Source organism: Myotis myotis, unplaced genomic scaffold, assembly GCF_014108235.1.
Source record: "Myotis myotis isolate mMyoMyo1 unplaced genomic scaffold, mMyoMyo1.p scaffold_m19_p_19, whole genome shotgun sequence".
Classification (NCBI taxonomy): Eukaryota; Metazoa; Chordata; class Mammalia; order Chiroptera; family Vespertilionidae; genus Myotis; species Myotis myotis.
In genome coordinates, this window is record NW_023416323.1 from 23418238 (window position 1) to 23445756 (window position 27519).

The following is a 27519-nucleotide window of genomic DNA, read 5'->3' on the forward strand; positions in this document are numbered from 1 at the left end:
CAGAAAACTTAAGCAATAAGTACAGAGCTCTCCCATTTAGCCCCCAGGCCTCCCCTTGCTACTTGCCATCTCCTCCACATCTTCATTGCCCACCAGAGTGGTTCATGTGTTACAATCGCTGAACCTACATTGACACATCATCACTCAAGTCCATAGTTTACATTAGGGGGCCATTCTGGGTGGAGTACATTCTAACAGTTTGGACAAATGTGTAATGACCTGCGTCCACCATTACAGTATCATACAGAATAGTTTCATAGCCATAAAGATCCTTCATACTCTGTATATTCATCCCTCCCTCACCCCAGTCCCTGGCAACTACTGATTTTGTTTGTTTGTTTGTTTTTACCATCTCCATAGTTTTTCCTTTTCCAGAATCATCGCGTGGTTGGAATCACACACCATGAAGCCTTTTCAGGTTGGCTTCTGTCACTTAGTCATACATTTAAGGTTTTTCCATATCTTGTCATTGCTTGATAGCTCATTTCTTTTTAGCTGCTTAAGAGTTTGTTGTCTGGATGTTCCACAGTTTATGTATTGATCCATCCACCCACCGAATGACATCTTGGTTGAGTTTCAAGTGATGTCAAATAACATTTATTTTCTACTGACCTAATTATAAAATATACAAGGCGGGCTGCACACAATTGGCAATGTACATTTTTTTTGTTTGTTTTTCAGTGCCGTTTTAAAATTAAATTTATTGGGGTGACATTGATTAATAAGATTATATAGGTTTCAAGTGCACAGTTCCGTGATGCATCATCTGTGTATTGCATTGTGTGCCCTTTCTTGACTGTGAAATTCAAAAGCTCCCAGCGGGGAGGGTCTTTGTGCTTCCGGCTCTGAATGACTACAAGTCTCAGTGAAGGGTCCACTAGGGGGAGACGTTTAGCCGCGTTGGGACTCCGCGGCTCAGCCAGAAGGGGTGTTTTCCCCTTGAAAAGTCAGCTCCTCCATAGACCAAAGTCGGCTGGCGACATGAAACACACCGAAGCCAGGTGGCCTGACGTGCGTGTCGCGGAGATCCTCCTGCCGCACGTGCGAGGGGACGCTCCGCAGACGCGTGGCGGGGCATCGGGAGGGTGGTGCATCCGTGACGCGCAGCCCGGCAGAGCGCGGCTGGAGCGGGAGCCCACGGTTTCCAAACATCGAGGCTGAGATGAGAGTGTTTACTTACAAGGAGTCAGCCAAACTCCCGGCTGGTTCAGAATGAGGAGTTGGGTCGGGATTTGCAGGGATGCTGCACACGCGGCGGGCAGTTCTCAGCACTGGTCAGAAGCAGAAACCCTGCAGGTGCTGAGAAATTCTTCGCGGGGCAGAGCAAGTGTGCGGGGCGCTTCTGGTCTGGTACCTGCCCAAGGAGTGGGCACACTTTCTCACTGTAGGCTTTTTTTTTTTTTTTTTTTTTAAATTACTTAAAGTATTACAAAGAGTATTACATATGTCTTCTTTTTTCCCCCCCGCCCTTGACAATCCCCTGGCCTCCCCTACCCCCCAGTGTCTTATGTCCATTGGTTATGCTTATATGCATGCATACAAGTCCTTTGGTTGATCTCTTACCCACCCCCCTCCTGCCCTCCCACCCTCCCCGGCCTTCCTGCTGCAGTTTGACAGTCTGTTCGAGGCAGCTCTGCCTCTGTATCTATTTTTGTTCATAAGTTTATAATGGTCTTTATTATCCAGAAATGAGTGAGATCATGTGGTATTTTTCCTTCATTGACTGGCTCATTTCACTTAGCATAATGCTCTCCAGGTCCATCCATGCTGTTGCAAATGGTAAGAGTTCCTTCTTTTCTACAGCAGCATAGTATTCCATCGTGTAGATGTACCACAGTTTTCTAATCCATTCATCTGCTGATGGGCACTTAGGCTGTTTCCAGATCTTAGCTATGGTGAATTGTGCTGCTATGAACATAGGGGTGCATATATCCTTTCTGACTGGTGTTTCTGGTTTCTTGGGATATTCTCACTGTAGGCTTTTAGTTAGATGCCTGCTATACTTGTAATGATGCCCCGAGTGCCGTCCTTCCTAAGAAGACGTTTGTCATAGCTCAACTGGTTGCCCAGCATGTAAGAGCACTGCCACCACCTTTATTTTGATGCCTCAAGGTGAGAAGAATTGAACTAGTTTCCAGGAGCTTTGGCTCCTCGCTTTCCCCACATCCCACATTCAGTTTGCCACGGAGTCTGAGGGTTTCTGCAATCTCTTCTGTGATCTGCATCCCAAGCGACACTGCTTTAGTCACGATGCTTTACTCTATACCAGTGGTTCTCAACCTTCCTAATGCAGTTCCTTTAATACAGTTCCTCATGTTGTGGTGACCCCCAACCATAAAATTATTTTCGTTGCTACTTCATAACTGTAATTTTGCTACTGTTATGAATCGTGATGTAAATATCTGATGAGCAGGATGTATTTAGGCGACCCCTGTGAAAGGGTCGTTGGACCCCCAAAGGGGTCGCGACCTACAGGTTGAGAACTGCTGCTCTATACCCTCATCCACTATCACCTGGACTTGGTCATGCTTTCCCGCCTCTGTCTCTCCACCCTGCAACCCATCATCTGGATAAAAATGATCTTCCAGTAACAATGCACATTGTTTACTTCGGTCTTCTCCTATTTAAAGGTTCCTAAGTAGCTTGCCCAAGGTCACACGATTCGTCTGTGGCAGAGGTGGGATCCACATTCAATCTAGTGCCGAAGGCCATAGCTTTACCACTCTGCTTTGCCAAAGACAGAAGTTAAACAACTAACCTTCTTCTACAAAAAGATATTTTGTGGGCTTACAGAACCCAAATCTACGCAATATGTCCTAAATCAATGACTATTAATTCAACCAATCACTATTTATAAAGCGTTAAATAAATCTGGACTCTTGGTTGAAGTGGTAGAAACACACTTAATTGGCTCAAATACTATTAGCTGTGTATATGTAGAGCTGAAAAGTTTGGGAGGTGGGGCTAGCTTCTGGTCTGGCTGAATCCAAGAGCCAGGTCTCCAGGACTCAGCCAGGGTATTGTCTCTGTGTCTCTCAGCCCTGCTTGCATCTGTGTGGCTCCATTCTTGAGCAGCTCTCCCCCTAGTGGTGACAAATTGACTGTGGAAGCTCACTAGTCCCAGCAACTTACACAGAAAGAAACTTCTCATTTCCTTGGTTATAGATACTTGCAAAAGTTCAGGGACTGAATGTCATTGGCCCAGCTTAGATCATGTGCCCACATCAAGGAGTAGAGTTAGCCTGGCTGCGGTGGCTCAATGTGGTTGAGCGTGGACCTATGAACCTGGAGGTCACAGTTTGATTCCCGGTCGAGGCATATGCCTGGTTGCTGGCTCCATCCCAGTAGGCAATCGTGTAGGAGGCAACCAATCAATGATTCTCTGTCATCATTGATGTTTCTATCTCTCTCCCCCTTCCTCTCTGAAATCAATAAAAAATATTTTTTTTTTTTTTGAAAAAGGAGTAGAGTTAGCCCCATCTTAAACAAATGGGCATAGGTCAGAGGAGGGTAATTCTCCAAAGGGAAACAGAGATAGGGTTACAAGAATGGGGAGAAGCGGGGAATAAATGCTGGGTAGGCAAAAGCAATAGCTGCTGCACCTACTCATACGCTCATGATTGGTTGTATATTGTGTGGGGTGAAGAGGCGTTTAAAGCATTTTCTTGCTCTCAAAGAACTAGCAATCAGGTGGCGGATAAGAAGAAATAAGAAACAGCAAGAGAACAAGCCGGGAGACATTATCTCTGTTTCATAGTCACACAAAATAGTTAAACTAGGTGGAGCAGAAATTTGGAAAGGGGCCATTGTGGGCTTAGGGGTAAAGTTGCTAGGGAGACATCCTGGGGAAGGGGGGTCTTGAAGGATGGCCAGAAGAGGTGGCCTTTGCCGTAGGAAAGATTTTGGTGCCTCCTGCCCTTCTCCCCCGGTGTCACACCAAGAATGTATTTCATTACATGGCAAAAGGAAGTTTGCAGGTGGAATTAAGATTCATCAATTAATCACCAGTAGTTGATGATTCTCAGGCACTTCTGGATATAAAACGAATATGTAGTTTGGATCCTGAAACACTGAGATGTCTTAGACACTGAGAAACAAGACAGAAAACCACTGAAATTGTGGTTTGAGTGACCCTCAGCTTCCAAATATACCAGGGTGTTTAATAAAAACTACAGAATCCTTTTGAGTCAGAAGCCAGGTGAGACTTAGAAAGTGGCATTTTAAGGTAACCTTCCCAGGTTGATTTTTAGGCACACTTAACTTGGATAACAACTGGCTTGTGAGGTCAATGAAATAGAATATTAAGACTGTAGGATTAGACAAAACAGAAATTTAGAAATTCAGTAGCCTTCTATTCCTCTTTTCTCAGTCTTTCTCTTCTGCTCATCCACTTGCTTGGATAACGATCGCAAGTTTCAAAGTCTGCAAATGGACCAGTGGAAGGTTTAGAGGTGAGACTGGTGCGTGGCAGAGTTATCCATGTTGATAGAGGATGTAGGCTGGTGAAAAAAAACATTTGAATTCTCGGCTTTCTGCATCTCAGGCCCTGCCCCAGCATTTTAGTTTGTGGTTTGGGATAATTTTAGGGTGTTTACAGAGCTTCTGGAAGCAAGACTTCCAACTTTGCGTTAAAAATGTGTATATATGAATTTTCTGTGGATTTTTCTATGACTTCAGCATTATCTCAAGGTGGTTTCTGAGCCTGAGAAATACCAAATACCATCACCCTGAAGATTCTTTTCTTTTCAGGGACCAAATATGTTCCCAAAGATTCCTTAGGAAGCCCTTGGACAGAGTCTGCTTCTTCTTTCATCCTGCAGTGAGATGGGACTCTGGAAGCCCCTGCTGCCCGCCCAGCACCTTTCCTGTGTCCTGGGATTACAGAAATATGAAAGGAATTTGTTTTGCTGAGTAATTTTGAGTAACTTGAGCTGTGTATTTAGGGGAAATAGAAAAGTCTATCAAGCAGTCCTGTGCCCTATGGCACAGACAACGTTTCTCCAACCCAGATGCCCCCCAAATTGGAATCACTGTTACCCTAAGAACAATGGGTGGTCCAGGAAGTGGTGTGCCTGGTTTTAGATAGCCAGACTCCTCATTGGAGTGATCTTTAATAGAACTCATTTTTGAACAATGGTTTTTACCCCAGAATGTGATCACAGCTGTTTCATTTTAGCTAATGCAGCATTTCAGGCAATTAAAGCCATATTCCTCTGTGGCTATTTCTTTTCATGAAGTAGTTCTCAGTGTATTGTCATGAAAGAATTCTCGAGACTTGCAAAGTTAAAACAGAATGTAGACTTTATTTTCTTCTAAAATAGCCACATCTGCTTCTTCAAACTGTCTCTTCTTTGTTGCTGATGTCAGTATTAGTCTCTAGGAGTTGAGTTCCATTGGGAGAAATGAGATTTATTATTCTATACTATAGAATAAGTATTATGGTAAATTATATTCCAGGATAAGGAGGAGGACCTATTTCTTTTAGCAGCAAAAGAACTTAAATTATAGAGCTAATGTTGAAATCTTATATTGGTATAAAAATAAATTAAAAAATATATTATCTCCTGGTTATAAAATGGTACATGAACAAAGGATCTGATGTATTTGATTGTGTGATGCCTTCCCATTACTTGTGATAATATACTGTGTAATTATTTTATGCAATCATTCAACAGACATTTATTGAGCAGCTACTATGGGTCAGGAATGATGAACACAATTCTTGACCTTGTTGAGTTTTTATCATTTCTTGGAAGGCTGACAAGGAGAAGGCAAGTAAAGAAATAAATAAAAAGAATTATGGATTGTGGTATGTTCTAGGAAATCCCCCTCTGTGGACCGAATATTTAAGCTGAGGCTTAAAGAAAAGATGATCCTTAAAGGGAGGGTTCACATATTCTTAATGAATGGGGGAAGAGCATGACAGGCAGAGGAAATGGGCTTGAGGTGGGAAAGAGCGGGGTGAGTTTGAAGAACTGCAGGGTGAGTGGCATCGCTGGAACTTAATGAGATGGGCGTGGATGGGATATGAATGCAATCGTTCTCTTGCCTTGTTGAAATGTGGTTACACTGTTGGGTCTGAAATTACATTGGCATAGCCATGTCCATCTTGCTTGCCACTGCCTGGGGATAAGGTGTACCCCTTTCAACAAAATCCAGGATGAGATGTACAGAGATCATGGGTGGGTGGGGTGCTTCATGGGTTGGTGGGTGCTTTGGATTAAATGTTTGTGTCCCCCTTCCTAAATTCGTTTGTTGAAGCCCAAATCTGCAATATGATGATATTTGGAGGTGGGGCCTTTGGGAAGTAATTAGATCATGAGAGTAGAGCCCTCATGAATGGGTTTAGGGTCTTTATGAGAAGGGACAGGGGAGAAATTCATTCATTCTCATTCTTTCTCTCCCTCTCTCTCTCTCTCTCCTGCTCCGTCTCTCACTCTTTCTGTCTCTGTTTGTCATGTGATGGTGTGCCGAGCAGTCCTTAAACCAGGAAGAGGGCCCTCACAAAGAACCCGACTATGTTGGCACCCTGGTCTCAGACTTCCAGCCTCCAGAACTATGAGAAATAAACGGTTGTTGTTTACACCGCCCAGTCCATAGTATTCTGTTATAGAGCCCAAGTATCCTGCTGTTCTGTAATAAACAGGAGTAAAAAGTACTGGGATGCTTTAAGAAGGGGGGAAATTGCAAGAGTGATTAGTGTTTGCTTAGCAGTAACGAGAACAGCAATCAACAGCAGAGCTCCTGGATCCAGAAGCCCGCCAAGATGCTGAGAAACCATTCCAGCCTTCTGGGCGAAATGGGAATCAGGGAAACTTGACATTACATGGTTTATGCTTGTTATGTCCATTTCCTTTTTTGCTTACTCTCACATACAAAGAGAAATAGGTAACAATGTCAGCAAGTCCTATCTGTGCTAAAGGGGAGTAATGAAGGATTGCCACCCATTCCCCATCTGCAAGACGTGGGCTAAGGAATCCAGGGGTGATCCTGGGTGGTGATGGCAGCAGGAACAAGAGAGAAGGGGAAGAGAGAGAGAATAAGGTCTGCTTGGTCAGCTTCCCTCCTCCTCTCCCATAAATGAGTCAGTTATTGCTTAATACCTGTGGTTTATCAAGATTATCTGAAAACGCTGGTCTTGGACTTTGTCCTGCACATTAGATTCATTTTCACTGAGTACCTCCTCTACGCACAGCGCCGGGATAGATCTCTTTAGGGATATTAATGTGAATTACACAGTGACTCTCACCTCAAGGAGCCTGAAGATGTTAGGATGACTTGTCATGTATATAAATAAGTGCCATGATAATTCAAAGCTGGGTCAGATTGTTTCTGGCGGGAGGAATCTGGAACGCTTTTATGAAAGAGGAGAAATTTAAGTCAGGCTTTGAATTATCGGTGGGATTTGGGTGACAGATATGAGAGCAGGAAGGAATCTCAGGCACAGAGAACATATTGTCATAGACAGGGCAGGGGGACGCCGTCATTGGTGTTTAGAAGGATTGCCTGGAAGTCTGTTAAAAACAAAGATAGGCCCTAGCCAGTTTGGCTCAATGGCTAGAACATCGGACTGTGGACTGAAGAGTCCCGGGTTCGATTCCGGTCAAGGGTATATGCCCGGGTTGTGGACTTGATCCCCAGTAGGGGGCGTGCAGGAGGCAGCCAGTCAATGATTCTCTCCCATTCATTGCTGTTTCTATCACTCTTTCCCTCTCCCTTCCTCTCTGAAATCAATAAAAAACACAAAGATATTCAAGATCCATTCAAAGAAGTTCTGATTAGCAAGGCCAGAGATGGGGCCAAAGCATCAAATTTTAAGGGCCCATAGATGAATCTGCTGCAGAGGGTCCAAGGACTACCATGGAGGAATGCTGGTCTAAAGGAGAGAAGAAGAACCCCAAAGACAGGAATATTTGTTGAAGGGCATTCGTGTGGGACAAACTTGGAAATGTTAGTAGGAGTCATGCACACAGAAAGTCTTAAATGCTAAGTGCTTTATTTTGCCACATAGCTACCATTTATTTTTAATCTTAATTTTATTGTTTAAAGTATTACACATAGTAGTACATATATCTCCTTTTTTTCCCCATTGACCTTCCCCCAGCTTCCCCTACCCCCTCATTCCCGCCCCCCCCTCCCCCAGTGTCTTGTGTCCATTGGTTGTGCTTTCATGCATACATACAAGTCCTTCGGTTGATCTCCATTTTTTGAATAGTCACTATGAACCAGATCCTCAAAAAACCATTGTGAAAAAGTTATTTTAGTTCTGTTGATGATGAAGGCACATAACCTCACATGAGGTTAAGTGACATGTTCAGGTTTCCCTGCATAGGAAGTGGCAAAGCTGGGATTTGAACCCACTTGGTAATGGGTAATGGGGGCCAATGGGATTAGAACTGAAATTTAAAATAATAATTGGCTGCATAATAAAAGAGAAGAAACCGATAGTGGGGAATCTACTGAAGGAGCCCAGACAGGGTTAAATACAGAAGATCTGCCCAGTGTAAGAGAGGGGAGATGTTGCCAGAATCCCCAGAATTTCTTATGAGATTGAATCCCCCAGGGTGGAGCGGGCCAGCCACACCTCTCAGCCTCTCATGATTTCAGCAAGGTGACAGAGGCCTTGCATAGCCGCGCCTGCAAACCTATTCCCCTTGGAACTCTGAGGACTTGGTGCTGTTACCATTGTTTATGGTGTGTTGACTCCCACAGCTCTCTGACACAGAAAGGGGCAGTAAGTGGTCAGGAAGGAAGGTGTCGAAGTCAAACTTCATGGGTTCAAATCCTGCCTCACCACTCCCTGCTTGAATGACTTTGGGCTAGTTTTGTTAATGTCTTTGTGCCTCAGTTTTCTCATCTGTAAAATGTCAAGGTCATATCAGCATCTTCCTGCAATTGATACAATATTTAAGTGAAATAACATATGTAACAGGCCTAGAACCGCTCTGACACAGAGTTAGCGCTCACTAAATATTAAGATTGACTAATGTTACTACTATTTTTATTATTTTATTTCCACTTTTATTTATGTAGTTAGTTTCTATGCCTTGAAACTTGGACATGCCTCTTGCTAACTTTATCAACCATAGGCTTATTCATTCATCATTGAGAGAAGTTCCTGTGTCAAGTGTCTGTCTTCTGAGGATCATGAAAATGGACGGTGGTCAAGGAGAAATTCCTCTTCTTTTTATTTTGTTGTTGTTGTTAATCCTCACCCAAAGATTTTTTTTTTTTTTTTTTTTTTTTTTTTTTTTTTTTTAGCGAGAGTTCAAGGGAGGGAGGGAGAGAGAAAGAGAGACAGAAAAAAGACAGAGAGAGAGAGAGAGAGAGAGAGAGAGAGAGAGAGAAACAACGATGTGAGAGAGACACATTGATTGGTTGCCTTCTGCACGGTACTAGACCAGGGCCGGGGATTGAACCCTCAACCTTCTGGTGTGCAGGCCAATGTTCTAACCATTTAGAAACACCAGCCAGGGCAGAAATTTCTCTTCTAATTAATTTTTTGCCCCTGTAGTATCTAAGGAGTATGAAGTAGGCTGATAATTCAGTTCTAGAAGGAATTTGGGGCATTAAAGAAGCAACCTATTAGTGCAATCACATCAAATGTGGCTCTTCCAATGGCAGTGAGAAGTTTTTTCATGGGTAGGATCTTCTTTTTTTCTCTAACAAATGTAAGCAAGATTTATGAACATTAGATTAATTCAATCCCTTGATATTTGTTAAATTTCACAATACAATGACTAAAGTTTTTTATCCTCATTCACCCTTTTTTTTAAAAAAAATCCTCAACCAATTAAAGCACAAGTCTACAGACAACAAATGTACAAAACACTAAAACAGTCCTTGATATGGAACTTACAGGGATTTTTGGTTTTCCTGGAGCTGGCTCTTTAGCAGTGTCTTGCTCATTTTTCAGGAAGGAAAGAGTGTAAAAACCTTCTGGAAATTACAAAGGATTTCCTTCTTATAAAGTGAACAAGACATTGTTAAAGAGAAGGTAATATTGTCTTGGCCAGTGTGGCTCATCGGTTGGGGCATCATCCATGCACCAGAAGGTTGTGGATTTGATTTCCTGTTAGGGCACATACCTAGGTTGTGGGTTCAATCCCTAGTTGGGGTGCATACAGGAGGCAGCTGATAAATGTACCTCTCTGACATTGATATTTTCTCTCCTTCTCTCTCTCTCTCTCTCTCTATCCCCTTCTTCCTTCTCTAAAATCAAATTTAAAAAATAAATTCAATTTTAAACAAAGGGGATATTTCATCTTCTTAGTATTTCTTCTTGGCAATGGCTCCAGGGCTGTTATGGAGGATATATATATATATTTTTTTCACATGATGACTATAGAATTTAATGACGTTAATATTGTTATTTTCTTTTGCCATACTGAGCAATGCAGCATGGCGAGTCTATATTTGTAGACTCTCTTTTCATTACCTAGAGTTGGGGCTATCAACTACATAAGTCATGGAATGTCCAAAAGGCTGGCATAAAGAAAGTAAACTGAGTTATTGAAGAGTGGATTTTCAGGTTGAGGAAGGGGGCTCTAAGGGTGTCAGAGAAAGCTAAATGTAGGATCGATGGAAAAATATGAGACTGAGCCATATATTTAGAACTTGGGGGAAAATGATCCAGGTAGAGGGATGAGTAGGTGCAAAAATGAGGAGCCCTTAGCCAGGCAGACTTGAAACATTTGTAAGGAGTTCTATTTGCATGTGTGTTTTACGCAAAGGGGAGGATTTTGTGAGGGTGTGGAGAGATATCAGAAGCCAGAGTATATAGGGCTATGAAATCTATGATTTCTACCTGAGTACATTGAGATCTGGGGCATTTTAAAGCAAGGCTGTAACATATGGCATATTTTTAAAAATCACTTTGGGATCTGGTAGAGAATAGGTCATGGAAGACAAAAGGAGAGGCAGAGAGTCCACCAGGAAGCCATTGCTGTCACGCAGTGGGACAAAGTAGATATCCGATGAATTTAGCAAAAATGCTACATGTTTTGTTTCTCTTTGTAGTTGAAGACAATTCTGATTGTTCTGAATTTAGGAGTTGAAAATAAGTTCTGAATTTAGGAGTTGAAAATTGCAACCACTGGAGAGGTACAGACTCTTCTTGGCATTTCTGGACCTGGCTTCAGACACTGAAGCTAAGCCTACAGTGTCACTGTGTGTGGGTGTGGATGCCTTGGTTTGTGCGACCTCAGAGCATAACAGTCAGCTGTAGAGCAGGCTGAAGAAGGTGAGAAACCTGCTCTCCTAAAGAAAGGAACATCCTGTCGGTAAAGGCTATTTCTTAAAAAATAAATAATTCAGGTAGGAGAGTATCATTGAAGAAGGTGTGTGCGCCTGGAGAAATGAACACAAGTCCTTAAGTGTCATGGTGTGTAGGAGGAGTGGAACCAGGTGCTGGGGGAGATGAGGTCGCAGGGCACACACTTCAGGGCAGCTGGACCCATCTTGCACTAGACTCAAGGAGTGGACATGACCCACCCCAAGGAGCCTACTCAGCATCACACAGGGTCTAAGCTAATCTGGAAACTTCTGACACTCTTAGAGTAATTGCAAGTCAATTTGGCCAAGGGCAAATTACTGCCAATGGTGAAGTCATTTTGCAGAATTTTCCTTGCTGACCCAAACCCTACAGCTCAAGGAAGTAAGTGAAATTTAAGCAGTATATTGGACTCCCAGAGTGCAACTTCTAAGGTAGAAAATAAACACCAACTTACAGAACCTTAGCCCTTTTCAGAAACCCATGGAACTAATGAAATCCAGCTCTCTCTCCCCAGTTGACCCCAGTTTTCCTTTCTTGATTCCAGGCCTGGGGCTGAGAATCAGGTTTTTTTAAGTGTGTCTGAGCCTCTGCTTTGGAGTCACTTCATTCTCAGTGCCCTCAGGCAAAGAAACTGTGATCAATGAATACGAGTTATAGGGAAAATATTTGAACTCAGAATTGGGAAGAATGTTTTAGTCATCATATCTGCACAACAATAGAACAGACTGCCTTGGGAGACAATAAGAATAATAAGATGCGGTTAACATTTATTGATCATATACTATATGCCTAAGGTCACACAATTATTCTACTTCATTATCCCTGAGGTGGGGCTGGGCTTGGTAAACAGAGACTGAATGTTTGAAAGAATGAATGAAGGAATGAATTTAATTAAGTTCAAGAAATGCTTTTAAAAAGCTACTATGTGCCAGACAGACATAGTGTTAGGCATTTTGGGATAAACAAAAATTAGTATGATCTTGATTATGGTTGGAAGATATTTCTAGACTAATACGAATATAGCATCGCTTCTCGGCCTTTTGGCTAAGATCAAGTGTAGGCTAATAGGGACAATTTAGCAGATGCTTTATAATGAATAAAATTAAATATTTACTAAGTTCCAAACAAATGTGGTGAAGCATTTGGTTGTTTTTCCAGGTGGGTGTGGATTTAGGAAAGTCTTCCTGCATAAAGTGGCATTTCAACTGGACATTGGAGGATGGTGTGAGGCAGCTTGGGGACCAAGGAGTAGGTCAAGGTATGGATTTACATTTTATTCACCAGGGTATGAGGAATTTATTAGTACTTTTATCTAGTAGAGCATGATCTGAAAGTATCAAAAATTACCTGCTAGCTAGAAACAGAGACATTTGGTCAAAAGAAAGAGCAAAGGTCAGAAGCCAATGAGATGTCCATGAGAGTGGAAGCAAGATCCTGGACTCGGGTGAGCTGAGGGGTAGGAGAGGGGCAGGCAGGTGGAAGAAAGGTTTTAGAGGTAGAATCAATTAGTCAGAAGTAGGGGGATTGACAAACCAGATAGAACCAATGATGTTTCTTAGGTTTCAAAACTGGTTCACATGGAGGATGGTGATGCCATAAATTAGGACAGGAGAACAGGAGGCAATTTGGAGCCTCGGAGAATGAGAATTTGATCATGGCTTCACTATTTATATGGGCTCATGAAAAACACTTTTATTCCTTTCCTGGTTTCTAACCACGGAGGGTGAGGGCTGCTGGATTGCCAGGTTGTAGCAATCTGCGGAGTCAGCTAGTGGGGCTAACTACAAGTATTTGTCAAGTACTGCGGACCAAGTCTGTGATACTGGGGTGCAGCCAAGAACGAGACTGCTTCGATCAGCCCTCCCGGAACTTATAGTTCTGTGGAGAGACAGACATTCCATGTATGATTACACAAGTGACTAGTAAATAGCAATCATGGCAAATCCTTTGAAGGGAGATGCTAACCTGACCTAGGCTTGGGCCAGGCTTCTATGAGAAATGAAATTCAAGTTGATACCTGAATCTTGAGTAGGTTAGTCCTGGCATACATATTTTAATTTGAATAATCTGTTTTCTTGTGATTGTAATCAAAAGGAAAAGATATAGACTCTTTAGGCTGTTTGGACCTATAAACTCCCAACTTTATTTTTTTTATATGTTTTTATTGATTTTTGGAGAAAGAGAAAGGGAGAAGGAGAGAGAGATAGAACATCAATGATGAGAGAGAATCATGAATTGGCTGCTTGATCCCCACACTGGGGATCAAGCCTGCAACCCGGGCATGTGCCCCAACTGGGAATCAAACCATGACCTCCTAGCCAAGGCTCCCAACTTTCAATGAAATTCTTGACGCAGGTATAAAAGGTCTTAATGATGGAGTTGTTGACCAATATCAGCTCTCCCTTCTGCTGACTTCACCAATGGCCTTGTCAGTTGGCCTTAGGTTGCCTGGGTTATTCTTAAATTAAATCCTGAAAATGTGCTTTATTTTCTCCAAAGTGATGACCTGGGGGAGGCCAGAAATGATGCTGTGGTCAGAGAATGACATTGGAATGTAGGGCTGAGGGCTGAGATCCTGGCTGGAGATCACTCAGCCTGCCCACAAATCTAAAAATGCACAGCTTGACTGTAATGCTGGAAAATATCTCCTAATGTTTTGGCTTCTGCCTACAGAAAAGAGAAAGTTAAAATCATGGATGGCAGCAATATTATTAATTCAGGAATCTTAGCACTTCAGCACCACTCATTGTGCCCTAATGATTTAAAAAAATCATCTCACAGTGAATTTGTTTCAGACAGTATGCAGATTGTTGAGGAAAGGGAAGGAAAAGGAAAGGGAGGAGGCAGAATTAGAGGTTGAGAACGCATTGGAGACTCTTTAGAAATGCCGTTGTTCTTCCTGGGAGACGGGCTGAAGCAGACTTGAAGGCTTATCTGTTGATGCCATCTCTGTCATTTTTCATTGCATGCGGCCTGGTTGATTTGATTGTTGGATTTCTTTTCCTCTGATGTGGAAACATATGCCAAGGTTGATCCAAGGGGCTTGGAATTGGGCTGAGCTCTCCATCACTGCGATCCAAACATCTCAGCTGCCTTCAGTTTTCTTTATTGTAAAACTCACTTATAGATATTTGGACCCCCAAGGGAGTAGTTGGTCTAGCATCAACCCAGTAAAACATCAGCCACCTGGAGGAAGGGCAGTGTTCATATTGAAGTCTTTCTCTTCTTTTCTAGAGGTAGGAAATAGCCCTGTAACTGTGGAATCATCCAGGTATCTCTTTCACAGCAAATTCTTTTTACAGGTGACTTGGATCTTTATTCGGAAACATTATCTGAGCACCTGCTGTGTGCCTGGTAATGAACTGGGTGTGGTGGGCAATACAAAGGATGAGTAAACACATACAAAGATGAGTAAACACATACAAAGGATGAGTACACACACACAAAGATGAGTAAACATATGCAAAGATGAATAGACATATTTCTCCCATCACTGTGGGCTTCTTGAGGGTGGGGAGTATGACAAACATAAATCACTGCACAATAAGGTTAGATGTGGACATTTTAACACCTGAAAACCTTTATTGACGACCTATCATTTGGCAAGCACTGCTATGCAAGGCTCTGAGGACCTCAGGGTTGTGATCAGAGAAACCCATGAAACTCTCTGGGGCTCAGAGGAGCGAAAATTCACTTCTGAAGTGAGGAGGATTCCTTGGAGGTGATGCTATTGAGCTAGGTATCAAAGAATGGAAAGGGTGTGTTTGTAGGCAGAGATGGAGGTGTGGGCGATTTGAATTTGGGGAGATGGCTTGAGCAAAATTGGGGAGGCAAAAAAATTCATGTTGGGCAAAGTTCTAAGCATATGACTTGTCTGGGATGAACCTATGTACAGAGCTGGGGGTCATTACCCCCATTTTTAAAACTTTTATTATTAAAATGTAACATAAGCATGTAGAAATGACATGGACAGCTCAAGGAATCTTCATAAACTGAATACACTCATGAAACCAGCATCCAGATGAACAAGAAACTGGACATTACATGTCTCTCCAGAAGCCCCCTCATTCAACCTCCACTCACTGCCCGAATCTCTCAGCGTAACATTTCTCCTGACTCCCAACAGCATAGATTAGTTATGCTTGTTGTGGAACGTTGTGTAAGGGGAATCACACAGAGGGTACTTTTTATGTTTCTGGCTCCGTGCTCTGTATCACATTGTGAATTCACCCTGCTGTTTTGTGTAGTTGTCACCGATTCATGTTAATTGCTGTATTGTATTCCACTGTGTGGCCATGGTATTTGTACTGGCTGGACCCAATGTTTTTACCCATTGCACTCTTGTTTCCACTTCTGGGAAGTTATGAATGTGTTTCTATGACTATTCCCGTACCATGTCTATTGATGAACACGTTGATGCATTTCTGTTGAGTATATATCTAGGAATGGAATTTGTGGGTTGTGGGGTTGAAAAATCCCCTTTTTAATAACAAAAGCACTCATCCCATATGATTCTAATTACGATTTTATTATTTCTAGGTTGGAAAATGTACAATGATAAATACACAATGAATATGAATTCAATAACACTTCTAAATTAGCTGGTATATTATCAATCACAGAAGTATCTTGGTATGTACATGATGCATTTTGTCTGCAGTCAAGGTTAGATGTGTGGAGGGACACACAGATCCCTTGCAATACCTCTGAGCAACACACATCCACACCCACACATACTTTGGGAACCACAGACTTAGGTAAATGGTGGGGTGTGAAGCCAAGGAGTGATTGTCAATTTAATTCACTGACATTTCTGGTGCTTTATGCCAAACCTCTAGTCTGAAATCTGGTGGGATTCTTTTTCATCTCTCTCTTTTCTTTTTTTCTGAGAAAGAACATCTGTGCTCCCTAACAGTAATACAATGAATGCATTACAGTATTAGGAAGATGGTCTGGCCAAGTGGATTGATTATGACCTTTGGAGGAGAATCTAGGTTTGAACCCACAACCTGACACTTAGTAGTCCTGTGTGAATAAATTAAGTGATGAATTGTCTATGAACCTCAATATGCTCATCTGTACGATGGAAATGACAACACCTACTTAGTATATGGATCATGAAAACAAAATAATGTATGCCACTATGTATACATAGTCTAACACTAAATATTCTCACTGAATGATAACTACAGTCATTGTTTTCATCATCTTTTTCTAGTTATATGTCTTCTCTTTAGGGATATGCACTATATGTTCTTTTGGGGATATATAGTATAATGCCTGTCCTTCTCTCCATTAATCCCTCAACTAAGGGAAAACATTTTGATTACTCTACACCTTGTACCCCAGGCATCTTTCTTTGTAAAATCTCTAAACCAATATTTTTTGGCCATGATCCCTTTTCATTAGCCCTGCTGATGGCCAGAGCAAATCCGATAAAGTCATTTTAGCCGGTATGCTTATAGATGACTAGAGGCCTGCTGCACGAAATTTGTACATGGCTAGGGTCCCTAGGCTTGGCCAGAAATCAGGGTTGATCAGGTTCCCTGCCTCCCTGCCTCCTCGCCTCCTCCTTCCCTCACTTCCTCAGCGCCCCGCCATCACTGCTGATTGCCCGCCATGTTCCACGCCACCCCCTGGTGGTCAGCACATGTCATAGCAAGCGATGGAACTCCAGGTCTCCCGGTCGAACTCCCAAGGGGACATTTTGCATATTAGCCTTTTATTATATAGGATAACAACTTCATATGTTCCCTATCTTTCTAGACAATTGCTTTATGTGTTTTAATCCAGAGAAAAAGTAGAATGGTAAATTTTTTGGTCCTCTGACAGCCTTCTGAGGGAGTCATTTTTGTGCAAAGGGGACCTTTCCATCACCCTCTTAAAGCATTCTTCGTAGGAGACTTCCTATGTAACCTCCAGAGCAGGCTTTGCACCTGAGGGGTTCTGAGCAGTGGATGGAGTAGGAGAAAGTCTATGGAGAGGGGGCTTGGCTAGAGGTATGAGGTGGAAATGTCACGTTGAGATTGTATTTTCCTGTATCAGGGCCTCCACAGTGTGAGGTCAAGGAAGATGGAGCAAAACATCTTCAGCTGGACTCTCCGCCTTTCAGAACTAAATCTGATTCCAGAGCTGGGCAAGGAGAGAGTCAGACGGTCTGGTCATTTGTCTGGGATTGAGGTCACTCCGCACGCCAGGGGAAGTTTCTGGCAATGAGTGGGACGAGAACTGAGGATCAAGAGGCAATTAGGAAGGAGTGACAGGTCCCAACCTCACGGGGCACAAGCACAATACGTCTGAGAACGGGTTTCTAGCAACCGTGACTTTTGATGAAGCGCAGATCAGATGTAGTTGTGTTTTGAAGCACACAGCCCTGGTCCTAGCCAGCTTTTCAAATGCTCAGAGCTGAGCAGATGGATTCTAACAACTTACTCATCTATTTGTAATGCTTGTCCTGACCATTGTCCAACTGGCCTTAGACACTGTCAGTCTCCTCCGAGGTGAAAGGGAAGGGCTGCATTTTTTCTACTTTTAGTTGATTCTCTCCCTCCCTATTATATAAGACTAGGTTGCCTGAAACCTCCATGAACTAACTCTCTCTCTCTCTCTCTCTCTCTCTCTCTCTCTCTCTCTCTCTCTTTCTGTGTGTGTGTAGGCTTCTCCAATGAGAGTTCAAGCTTCAGTGTCCTCCCTCAGTGTGCAGAAGTACACACCATTCAAATATGGGGAATATATCATTCACCAAAATCAAGTGTAGTCTCTTGAAAATCCTTCCATTAAAAGAATAATCAGAGCCTAGCTGGTGTGGCTCAGTGGTTGAGCGTCGACCTATGAACCAGGAGGTCACGGTTCGATTCCAGGTCAGGGCACATGCCTGGGCGGGCTTGATCCCTAGTAGAGGATGTGCAGGAAGCAACCGATGAATGATTATCATAATTGATGTTTCTATCTTTCTCTTCCTCTCCCTTCCTCTCTGAAATAAATTATATATATATATATATATATATATATATATATATATATATATTCAGAAAATGCTTATCTGCCAACTTAGTATCAACTAATATTTGAAACACACACACTAAAGTTACCTTATAATGTCATGGTTTTGAAATTAAAGGGGAAAAGAAGTTGCTGAGAAAATGTGTTAGATTTTATTGAGCCCTAAGTATCTGGAAAATAGTTTGAGCTCCCGGCCAGACTTAGAGCCCTGGCTAGGTTTTCAACCCCTGCTATCGACAGCTAATTTCTTGAGCAAATTTATTCACTGTTTTTGAAAAAAAAAAATTGGCAGCCAGGAGCCACCTCAGATGTGCAGCCTGTTTAGAAATTTCTGAGTTCAACTTTCTTAAGCATTTCTGTTTCCTTCTCAAAGAACATTCTAGCAACATGACATATTATTTGTCTGTGACCTTTCACCAGAGGTCACAAGGATGGAGAAGCCCTGCTTACTTTCTGAAGATAAGGCGAAATGTTTTATCTCTAACACAGACTTATTTCTCCCCCTCTCTCTTTTTTTTTAGGGTCAGAAGGAAGAAAATGCTTAATCTCTTTTGATTTTGACAGTAGAATTTAGCTGCTTGTCTCAAGAGAAAACGTCTAAGTCTGCTTAAAACTTGGAATCTTAAGTTTGAATCTGATACCATTTACACAAACCAGATTATTAGCACAGAGGATTTTTAAGGCAGTGAAACTACTCTGTATGATACTATCATGGAGGATCCATGTCATTATAGATTTGTCCAAACCCATATAATGTACAACACCAAGAGTGAACCCTGATGCAAACCATAGGCTTGGGTGATGATGATGTGTCGGTGTGGGTTTATCAGTTGTAACAAATGTGCCACTCTGGGGGCAGATGTCGACAGTGGGAGAGGCTGTGCATGTGTGAGGGCAGGGGTATATGGGAAATCTCTGTGCCTTCCCCCTCAATTTCGTTGTAACCTTTAAACTGCTCTAAAAATTGTCTTTAAAAACCATCTATTGTCTAAACTAGATCTTAAGTTTAGACCATCTTTCCTAATTTGCTTCATGAGTAACTCTTCGTCTGGGTTCCCCCATTGATCCCAGAAAGCACAGGTGAGGAAGTAGGGTTAGGGCAGGGAAGTGAGAAAAGCCAATAAGAGGGGCGCTCAGGTGGGCAACCAGGCTTCCTGGCCACTGGTGACCCTCTGAGAGTCCTTGAGGCACTCACCCACACTGGAGGCTTGGAGACCGGAGCACTGATGCACCAATTCGTCATTCTCTGCACCCAGGAGAAGCGTTCGTGGGACCAGAGGAAGCTCTTAGACACTGAGGGCAAACATAGGCAACCGGCGGTGGGAAGCTGTCAGCATGTTGGAAATAGTCCAGTCCAGGGAGCTCAACAGGGTCCAGGGAGACAGGAGGCATTGGCGGACTGTGCCTCATGCCATTGGGTTAATTACATCATCTCCCGGGGCCCCATTTTCTCCTCTTTCACAAGAAGGAATTGGAATTTCTAAACTGGGTCCCTTAGATGACAGGTATTCCTTATAAAGACTCCCTTATTTGGCCAGTTCCTTGGTCAAAAAAGCTTGGGAAATATTAGGTTAAATAATAAATATATGTATGTAAAATATAAAAGATATACTTTAACTGCAGGGCATCTCAGAGCCTTTAACATGCAAGAGTAAGGCAACTTGCCCTAGCTGGTTTGGCTCAATGGATAGAGTGTCAGCCTGCGGACAGAAGGGTCCCAGGTTCGATTCTGGCCAAGGGCGCATGCCTGGGTTGTGGGCTCAATCCCAAGTGGGGGGCGTGCAAGAGGCAGACAATCAATGATTCTCTCTCATCATTGATGTTTCTATCTCTTTCTCCCTCTCCCTTCCTCTCTAAAATCAATAAAATATATTTTTTTAAAAAGAGTAAGGCAGCTGGGTGCTGTTTTCTAAGGTATTTAATAATGGAACCTCTCTATCATTTTTTTTTCATATGACATCTATTATATTTTCCAGATGACATCTGTTAATGTCTTGAGGATCTAAGTGTCTGTGGCATACGGTTTGGAACATGCTACACTGGACGGTTGCTCGTGTCCAGCTCAGCTCTGTGGTTCACGGAGTAAACAGTGGTTCCCATTCTTCAACTTGAGCTTCAGAGGAGATGCAGAGGCTGGAGTCAGAAGGGTTCTAGACTCTCCAAATTCCTATTTTCCTCTCTTGTATCTATTGTACTTCTGAGTCAGTTTTACTTATTAAAACTCTTTAATAAGAGTTTTCTGGGGGAAAAATTGGAAAACCATTGTATATAGGAGAAGGCACTGGAAAGTCACATTGGGGACACCGTGGAGACAGATGCAGGGGCAGAGGAATTGGGGGCAGGACTCTGGCCTTAGCCAGACCGAGGTGCTCTCAGGTCTGCTGTAAAGTGCTCCTCTGTGGCTATAGTGAGGGTGTTCTCAACCCTTGTCATGCCTTAGAGCAGCGGTTCTCAACATGTGGGTTGCGACCCCTTTGGGGGTCGAACGACCCTTTCATAGGGGTCGGCTAAGACCATCGGAAAAACACATAAATAATTACATATTGTTTTCGTGATTAATCACTATGCTTTAATTATGTTCAATTTGTAACAATGAAATTGGGGGTCACCACAACATGAGGAACTGCATTAAAGGGTTGTTGCATTAGGAAGGTTGAGAACCATTGCCTTAGAGTGACCCGGTGAGCTTTTAAAAGACCTATACCTGAGACTCCCTCCTAGAGAGACTGATTTGATTGGTCCGTGACGGAGGCTGGGCATCTGTATTTTTAAAAAGCTCATGTGCAGCTAAAGTGGAGACCTACTTTCTTTGAAGAAGGGTTTTATTTGTTTGTTTGTTTTCTTTAGTGTTTTTGAATGTTATTCAGAGAATAATATAGGCCAGGAACTGGTTAAATTTTGGTTAAAAAAAAATTACTCCCAGGATGGGGTATTTTCAAGGGAGGGCAGAAGGGAGTTAACATTCAGGGTTCATCTTCTGTGTGAATGGCCAGCCCTCTGCATGCATTCTCGTATTTCATACACACACATCTTGTGAAGAAGGATATTTGGAAATTCATTTGCTCACAATGTCCCTGTATTGGATTCCTACTACTGCTGCAACAAAGTACCACAAACTTAATCACTTTAAACAACACACATTTGTTATTTTTCAGTTCTGGGGGTCAGAAGTCCAAAGTGAGCCTTACAGGGCTATGCCCAGGTGTTAGCAGGGCTGTTCCTCTGGATGCTCTAGGAGAATCTGTTTTCTTGTCTTTTCCAGCCCCTAAAGGGGATTCCCTGACTGTGGCTACTTCCTCCATCTTCAAAACCAGCAATGTCCAACAGAGTCCTCTTATGCTGTCTTCTTGCTGGTTCTCCATCTCCGTCTTCCACATTTAAAGACCCTGTCATTACATTGGGTCCACCGGGAAAATCCAAGATATTCTCCCCATCTCAAGGTCAGCTGATGAGCAACCGTAATTCCATCTGCAATCTAATTTCCTCTTGCGGTGTTACCTCACATAGTCTCAGGTGCCAGGGATTAGGATGTGGACGTCTTTGCTGGGACCATTATTCAGCCAACCACAGATGCCTAGGTTCATGTGCTGTGTTTGAAGATGGGATGATTGTCAGAGCTGAGGCTTCAGGTCACAGCAAAATGAAGAGTGTTTCTCCTTTTGCTTCATGGTTACTCTCAAAAAAGTTTCTCAATGTATTTGTCAAAGCACATCATGATAAAACCGTAAGTCTTTTAACCTGTTGGGTATGATCTCAGTTCACTGTTCTGTCCGTCTCACTGGGATGTCATCAGAATACAATGCACTTATAAACCTATTTTTAAGTCATAAAACATCAAACCCTTCTAAAAGATGATCATTAGAACAAATCACACCACTGGGAAAACTGGAATACAATTTTGCCTCATCTATTCCATAGTCCACTAGGCTGTGATCTTATTGAAGGTATGGACTGGATCTTATTATGCCTCTACCTCTGGGCCTAGCCAGTTCCAACACAGAGTAGGCATTCAATATTTGTTGCTGAATTAAGGAAAAGGTAAAAGGATGGGTAGAAGATTCCTAGGATCTGAGAAGAATATAATAATAAATAAGATGCAGTTTACTGTCTTGGGGAATTAAAAGTCTAGAAGGGGTAAACAAAATATGCAAATACTAAAGAGTAGAATATAGTGTTATAAGAGAAGCAGAAGGAAACAGTTTTGAAGTTTCCAAGGAAGGTGAATTCAACACTGAGTTGAGGAAATCAGGCAAAGCTTAATTCACACTGAATTCAGATCACAGGGTCTTCAAATCCATGGAGCTCATGCTACTGCTCCCCACTTCCAGTCCTGTGGCAGCCAGAACTCTTTCCCTTTCCCAATGTGCCAGTGATTAGACCCAGCCACCCACTGTTTGAAATTGACAAGCAAGTGGAATCCATGGGTTCTAGGTAGGATTTCTCTACTGGTGGTTGAGCAGATAAATTTTGCCTGAAACCCGCATACAGCAAAGTGTTATCTTAAGGTCCCCTTGGGCATCTGCACCAAGCAGCTCACTGCTTTTAGATTTCTCTAGATGAGCATTCCCAGTGGCACAGAGCTTTCTTTATGTCTCAGCACAAATTTTGTTCTGATTGAGAGCCAAGTTTGGAAGGCTCTGTCTACACCCGCAACCATGTAATTTAAGCATCTGTGTTGACCTTGCTGGTAAGAAGCATGCACTTTGGGAGCACACTGACCTATGAGTAACCACAGCCTGAAACAATAGCCTACTTGTGGATTTGTTTGCACATCATTGTTCACCGCTATTTTCTAAAATCTTGGTGAAAATATGATGAGGTGCATTCCCAAGTTTGCTCAGAGCACACCGCATGTGTTTCTGTCCTCAGCATGGCAAGGAGAGGATTCCCCAAACAGAAACTTTAGAGTTGATCATTGAGAGCATGAGAGGAGAGCAGCCCTGGAGGGTGACAGGTCTGATTCCCTGTTCAGGAAAGGTCTTATCTTTCAGTCCTTGAGAGAGGACTCATGCCATTGAACACGATTTACTTGGTCCTGAGTCTTTGATGAAATGAAGGATTGGATTGTGCAGATTTTTTTGGAAATGTCTATTTCTGCTCTGCAAACGTCATTTACTTTAAAAAATTTTCAGTAAAAGTGTGCAGTAACCTGTGGTCCAAAATATTCACCTGAAAACACACACACACACACACACACACACACACACACACACTCATCTCTCTTCAGGTGAGCACTTGCATTCTTTTTAAAAAGTATTTTCACCTTCATCATAAACTGATAAGAGTTTGTGAGTCACTACAAATATGCAGCATTTTTATCAGATTGATGGGTAGTTATCTGGAAAGATAACTATCCCCAATTTCATTGTTACAAATTGAACATAATTAAAGCATAGTGATTAATCACAAAACAATATGTAATTATATATGTGTTTTCCGATGGTCTTAGGCGACCCCTGTGAAAGGGTCGTTTCACCCTCAAAGGGGTCGCGACCCACAGGTTGAGAACCGCTGGTTTAGACGCTGGAAAGCCAACAAAATTGAAAAGTGTTTACCATAAGCAATTCTAGGCAGAGTTACCAATATCTACAAAATCATAGCTTCATGAAAGGTGATTTAGACATAGCCTGGCCCTCTCAGAGTGAGATAATAGTGTCCTACATTTTAAGTGTAGTCCACTAGAAGAGATAGGTCACAGCATGCTCTACCTTGTCTTACAGTTATTCTCTTACCAATTCAGTAAATAAAGGTATTTGAAGGTTAGGGGAGAGAGATGGAATGGCTTAAAATTATTAGAAAATTACAAAATACAATGTATATGTAATTATATGAAAATAACAATTATTAAAACAACATCTGTATTTTAAAGAATATAATATGGGAGAATTTTTAGTGGGTGTTAGACTTATAAATGCCATTTTCTTTGGCATAAATTCTTTTCATGTTTCAAGAAAGCTGTAGTTTGGAGAATGAAATACTTGTAAGGAAATGACCCACTGCTCCTAGATGCAGGGACCTTGCATTTCGAGATTTATGTTGAGAGACTGTTGGCACCCATCAGTATACAGCCTCTGCCTATGGAAGACTAGAAGCTAAGCTTTCAAGTGAATTGTATTCCTGTTGTAGATAAACCACAAGGGAGATGCGGGCCTCTCTCTGTTGGGCTCTTTAGCTGGGGTGAATAACATCTAAGATGTGGAGGAATGAGCTCCTAGATGTTGAGTTAAAGGAGAAGAAAAGCTAGGAATTGCCTTCAGCTCTCCAGAGCCACAAGCTGACAGCCAGGAAGTCATTCTTGGTAAACCAGAGCATCTACATTTACGGTGGTGATTTGGTGATTTCTTTATTTTCGTGTTCATTTCTCATTTGCAAAGTCAGATGTGACCATTGTAGCATTGTCTTAGTTGAAAGAGAAGGGGGTTTTATGTCTACATTTATACTCCTTAACTAATTTCTCCTCCTCCAACACTATTCAAAGCCAATGGGTTGGTAGCACCAGGAATCCTGTAAGAAATGTAAATCTTCAGGACAGAGCTGCACATTCTAGCTAAAAGTCTCCGTGCAGTGGTGAACTGCAAGGTTCTCAATTTTTTATATTTGGTAAAGACACATCGTGTTTGAGAAGCGTCAGGGAATACATAGACCTAACTAAGAACACAAAACACCCAATGAAATGTAGCAGTTCCCTACCCTGTGAGCACTCAGTGCTCAGTTGTACCAAATGTTGGGGAATAATAATGTTAACCCCTGTTACCCTGGGTCCTCCCAATAAAAGGAGACTCTTGGTCTCTTTGGAAGAAAGACCTCTTATTCTTTTTAAAAGATGTTGTCCCAAGTCACTATTACTTCTAATTGTTAGTGGTGGCATTTGGCAAATCCTCTGGTTTGGTCACTCTTGTAGGGTTGACTTGATTTCACAGTCGTGGTTTTTATGCAGTATACCATTATTTGATCTAGCAATTTTCATGCAAATTAGAGGTTGAAAAGATGTTTTGCATAGTGAGATAGCAATGTCCTACATTTTAAGTGGAAATCAATTTAAAGGAGGACTAAAACCCCAGTGGAGAAGACTGTTGACTAGACATTTCTTAAAATAAATACAGCCGGGTAAAACGGAAAGAAAGACTAATAGTTGAGTCCTGACCACGACCCAGACACTTTACATAGTTGTTTTTTGTTGTGTTTTTTTTTTAATCCTCACTATAGCTTTAGAGGACCTGCTTGCCTCCAGTGATATCTTTTTTCACACTACTTCTGCTATCTTTTCCCAGGTTCCTTCTTAGATCTTGCCATTTTCAATACTTGTTTCTTAAATCTTCCAAGTTTATTCCTTCTGTGGGACCTTCGTATTTCTCTCCCCTCTCTCTGAAATATTCTTCCTCACTTCATTGAGGATTCTTCCTCAAGGTGTTTTACTCAGAGATGTCTTCCTTGAATCTCTTATCTAATTAATATCTCTGACCAACCACCATTCATTATCTCCTTACTATAGAACCTATACATAGTATAAAGAAAAGCCACCAGTGATTCTCATTCTCTCTCTCCATCCTGTCTGTTTATTTGTTATCCCCACTGGAGCATAAGCTCTATGAATCCATGGTTCTTGTCTGTCTTAATCACAATTGATCTAGCCATTTTCATGCAAATTAAAGGTTGAAAAGATGTGTTGCATAGTGAGATAGCAATGTCCTACATTTTAAGTGGGGAATAATACCTAGATTTTAACTTAGTAAGTGATAAGTACTTTCAAAATTTTTTTGATGAAATAAATGGATGAATTAATCTACACCATTCAAAAAATACTAAATATCTGATTTGAAAGGAAAAACTGATCATAATTTCTATCCTATAATTAAATGTCTCCTTTGGAACATTCCATAAAAGTACATATTTTAAGTGCAACATACAGTTATGAAATATATTCCTATGACTTTATAATTTTATAAAACCACAACTGAATATGTAGTTTTGATGAAATTTTTCTGTAAAAGGATAATTTTTTTATGTGAATTGTTATTTCCACTTTCCACTCTTCTTCTAAAACATATCTCTGACAAGAAAATAATAAAAGCAGTAAGAAAAGGCCTTCAGTGTATTTAATTGGGAATTAATTATCTATAAAATTATTAAAAATATCAGCAGCATACTATACTCAGGAAAACATGTTTTCTATTATATAAAAAATTTTTATTTTTTGACATGTGTGAACTTGCGTGAACTTTTAGAAGTTGGATTTGTAGTTTATAGTTTTTGGATGGCACTTCTTAAAATTTGTAATCGTGTTGTTGAAAAAATATTTCGTAGCCTAAAAGTACTATATATTGCGAAAGCTAGATAGGAAAAAAAATACTGCCTTTCTAGCATCAAGCCCTCCTTAAATCAGTTATTTGAATATTTTTCCTATTGTGGAAAAGACAGATAAACAACAAAAATTAAATGTTTGCCTGGAAAATGATAGTTGGTAACATTTAACCATTCCTGTTCGCATCTTGCTTTCAATGGTATCTGGAGCCCAACACACACTGTGGTTCAGTGTATCTCATTCCAATAGAGATTGGCTTGGGCCCCTGCCCAGTCGTTCTGGAGACATCAAAAGTCAGGGATTAGCACAAGCTTGCATGAGGCCCCAAGAATTGTTCCCATGTGCATTTCGCCTGCATTTCCTTCGCCCTCTCCTCCCTATTGTGTTCAAACCTGCTCTTTGCTCCTCTTTAGAGCTCCCATCTAAAAAAAAAAAAAAAAATCCCACAGTATCAAGAGAACTTATTTCTATCTATTTAGATGTTTAAAGTTTGCCAAAACTGAAGGGACCTTGATGAGACCAAATTTTTTCTATTGTGATTTCCCAGAAAGACTCCTCAAGGATTGCAAAAAGTTTTCCTTGCATGAGGCATCAGTTAGAATAGGCCGGGTTATACTGAAGGAACAAACAATCCCTTATAGCTTTAAAGAACAAAGGGTCATTTCTTGCTCACTCTACATGCCTGTATTAGTCAGGGTTCTCCAAAGAAGCAGAACCAATTGTGTTTATGTATTTATGTATATGTATAGGGTGTCCCAAAATTCACGCAAGATTTGAATTTTGCGCAAGCATTAACAACAACAACAACAAAAAATAAAAGCCTAATCTTACTTGTTTTATTGAATCAGATTCTAATATCTGTTGCCCTTTGATTTCAATCCCTTCAATTTGATAAGCATTACCAAGTACCAATTATGGCCCAAGAGCAGGGACAATGAAA

The 27519-nt window shown here is 41.6% G+C and overlaps 1 long non-coding RNA gene across 1 annotated transcript in view; it reads left to right on the forward strand.

Annotated features, from left to right (window-relative positions):
- The window catches only part of LOC118674080, a 43261-nt gene that overhangs the window by 11983 nt on the left and 3759 nt on the right, over nt 1-27519 (forward strand). Inside the window, exons 3-4 of the long non-coding RNA XR_004973570.1 lie at nt 12434-12533; nt 15815-15907. This is a non-coding gene — a long non-coding RNA (uncharacterized LOC118674080). The remainder of the gene's footprint in view (nt 1-12433; nt 12534-15814; nt 15908-27519) is intronic.